This window comes from Humulus lupulus, chromosome 1, assembly GCF_963169125.1.
Source record: "Humulus lupulus chromosome 1, drHumLupu1.1, whole genome shotgun sequence".
Classification (NCBI taxonomy): Eukaryota; Viridiplantae; Streptophyta; class Magnoliopsida; order Rosales; family Cannabaceae; genus Humulus; species Humulus lupulus.
The window spans coordinates 110,130,299-110,134,005 of NC_084793.1; the positions used below are offsets into that span (position 1 = coordinate 110,130,299).

The window sequence follows — 3,707 nt, forward strand, 5'->3', positions numbered from 1 at the left end:
TTATTTACTTAGTTTCCTTTTTGCAAGCTTGGAGTGACACCTAGTTCCTTATGTTCAAAAATGAGTCAAAATCTAGCCTAAAATTGTGCCACATGCCTATGACTAATTATGGTCTTCATTTTGGCTTTTCAAAATAAATCTTATACTTAATAAATAAATTCACCAAAATTCCACCTAATAAAACTATAGGGAATTTTTGGCCACACCTAATATTTTTAAATATATAGGACTTAATTTAATGCCACAAGTAAAATCCTTAGATCACCAAAATTATGTGAATTAAAACTATATTCTAATTAAATTAAGAGCTTTAAATATACACTAATTTAAATCATATACTAAAATCTTTATAAATACTAACTAAAATAATTTATAACTATCCAAATTATAATTATTTTCTAAATCATAAAATCATACCATTAAAATAAATAATTCAAACTTAAAGCAATCTTTTTAATTTCCACCACTCAAACTAAACTATAAACTATAATAAATAACATATATTCATAATTAAGGAGAAAAATAATAACCTTGGTTATTACAATCTTCCCTCCTCCAATTACCATGTTGCCTCTCTTTCAGTGCTATTGCTCCACAAGATTTAAACTATAGGTATACTCTTGGACCTTAACTCCTTAGTTCCCCTGTAATGTCCCAAATTACCTAATAAGGCTTAGGGCCTAGATTAGGGGGCCAGGATGGAAAATTATAGAAAATTTGTGTTTATGTGATATTTATGAGTATCATTTCCTGATTATGTGATATATGTTATAAAATGACTTATTATGGATGTTTAGGTGAATTAAATATGTCTGTGGGCCCGTTTCTTATCAGGAGGGAAATTTTCGTAATTTGACCCGTTATGCGTATATTTTGTATATATGTGATATATGTGTGAGGCCACATTATTATCACTACAAGAAAATGGGGTATTTACCTACCAATTGTAAGTGTAGGTAAAACTAGCCTAATGGTAGGTAATATGGTTTACCTACCAATATTGAATTGGTAGAGATTGGTAGGTAAAAGTTAGTGGGGAAAGAGTCTTTACCTACACTTATTAACACTGGTAGGTAAAAGAATCAGTGGACCCCACTAAGTTATAAATCAATTGATGAGTCATCAGATGACGTGTTTGATGACATGGCATCCTACGTGTATGCTGACATGGTTTTTGTAGTTTTACGTGGCATCCTACGTGGCATCATATGTGGCGTCCTACGTGGCATCCTGCATGGCATCATATGTGGCATCCTACGTGGTGTCATTTTATTAGCCCACATAGCATTATTTTATTGGTTTGTTACACAATTTATATTTTGTTCAAATTTAATGGTTATGTGTAGGTAAAAGATAATAACAGTTATTTATAATTGTTATATATTATAAATAAACTAGAAAAAAACCATTCAATAATAAAATGTTTAATGCTAAAATTCTTTATAATGTTCAATACTAAAATAAGTCATAAAGTTATCATTTTAAGGTTACCCCTACCAAAATAAAAAATAAAAACGTCATAAAGTTCATTCCTTAGTAAATTAATGTAAATAAACTAAGAATCATCTTGTGACTCCCGAACTAAAATAGATGGCGACTCTTAAATTTACATCTGAAGCTTGGTCTGTTGGAGGTGGTGGAGGTGGTGCCATCAAATTGTTATGACGAAGTATATCCACAACTACACTAAGTTGTTCGTTAGTAGCATTAAGGCGGGAAGTTGTATCATTAAGTCGTTCAACTAACTTTTCATAAGTTGGTTGATTACCCACAATATTTTCACAATGTGGGTAAACCAAACTTATGAAACAAAAGCATGTGGTGCTATAACATTCATTTCTACCAGTATATTTGTTATTCCATCTGAAAAAAAAAAAAAAAAAAGTAAATTACACAAATTAACACACTGTCACTTTATAAGTTTTACTTCACTTACCCAATTTGTACATAATTGAACATGGAAAATGAAAATAGAGAAATGAAAAACAGATATCATATAAAATTCAAGCATGTAAAGTGTAGCAAGAGAAAGATGCCTACCAGTATAAGCAATCTATTATTGGATTCCAAATAGTGATCAACGGCTTCTTTCATAGGAAGTAGAGGTGGAACTTGCCTAGTCCTCAGTTGAGCTTCCACAATAGTATCATTAAGTTCACTGAAATGGAGAAACAAAAAATGACACTAGATTAGAATAAAGCCTGAAAAAGAAACACTAGCTGGTATGAACAGATAAACATTTTTGCTTCTTAGAACAGAAGTGAAATTTGAAATCCTAGAATACATGTCAATCTCCACATTGAGAAGGTTTCATTATCTATAAATCATACATGCTAATGCTAATGCTATATATGAGCATACCTAACAAAGGTTGCAACCCATTCTTGAGATGTATGAGTTGTTACATGCATGAAATTATGCTGGTGTCTCTTTTCTCTTTCATCAGCTGGCATATTCAAAGCATAAGCAATGGAAGCAGCAACTTCTGTGATATTCCATGGATTTACTAAAATGGCACCAGCACCGAGCGATTGTGCTGCACCTGCAAACTAAATTTAAATGGAATAAACAAGAAGATGCAAGCCCGAAGAACTATGAAGACAATGCATTGAACAGAATTCACAACAAAGTATTCTTTTTTTCCTTTTTCTTTTTTTATTGATAATTTAAGCTTTTCTGATGAATTTAACAATGGAAAAAACCTACCATGCAAACTCAGAGAAAATATAAAGTTAAATTACCTCACTCAGAATGAGGACTCCTTTCTTGGATGCTTGGCAAGAGTTAGATGTATGTTCAAACTCAGAGAAAATATAAAGTTAAAACATTATTATTAACATTATAAAAAATAAAAAAAGTTAGATGTATGTTCAACTTCTATTTTGCAAGAGTCTACCTTCTAAGCTAACAAACAAGAAATGTGACACAGGACAGAAAATAAGTCAATCCCAAAATGCATGCCCCACTATTGACAAAGCAATAGAAAGTTGTATATCATTTCTTAAGTTTTGACGTCACTGTCAAGTCATATGAAAGTTTATTCTACAAGTTGAGAAATATAGTACATACTCTTTTTAAGAAAGTTGATCTCCGCATAAATGCCTCAGTTTCCTAAAGCTGCTTGTCTTTTTTCCTGAATTTCTGCAAGAGTCCTAAAGAAATTTAAAAAACAGGTTTTGTGTAGAGAATCCAATAAATCAAAAACTCTTGTGACAATTATTAAGTATATGGAGATAAAGATTTTCAATATACATAGGGAAAATGCATTCGGAAAAACCATATCTTCAAACAAATCTAGAATTTATTGCACCTATATCTAAAAAACGAGCAGACCCTACTGTTTCCAAGAAAGAAACACTAACTCCATGTTTCTAAAATGAAATAATATAAAGTGAGCACATTAGTCATTGTTTCCAAAAGATACGTCTGTCATAATACACTTAAAATGAAAAAGCAATAATGAAAAATTAACTGTAATACTTTTTGAGTTCAAGATAAGCAAAAAAGAAAAATCTGACTAAATTTGAATGAAATTAATTTTTCAGGACAAAGAAATAATTATGGACAATTGATTAATTATGAATGAATTAATTAATTAGTATTTATTTGAAAAACATTATATTAGTTAAAAAATATATTTACCATGTTTGAATTAATTTTTGGGAGAGTTTAATTATTATCTTATTATAAGATAATTATTTAAAACT

At 30.1% G+C, this 3,707-nt stretch overlaps 1 long non-coding RNA gene across 1 annotated transcript; it reads right to left on the reverse strand.

Annotated features, from left to right (window-relative positions):
- Window positions 1–1,603: 1,603 nt before the first annotated feature.
- On the reverse strand, window positions 1,604–2,881 carry LOC133816117 (uncharacterized). Its single transcript, XR_009885024.1, has 4 exons — window positions 2,742–2,881; window positions 2,362–2,549; window positions 2,041–2,158; window positions 1,604–1,863 (listed from the first exon to the last, which is right to left on the reverse strand). It is a non-coding gene; the product is annotated as an uncharacterized LOC133816117 (long non-coding RNA).
- Window positions 2,882–3,707: the final 826 nt, after the last annotated feature.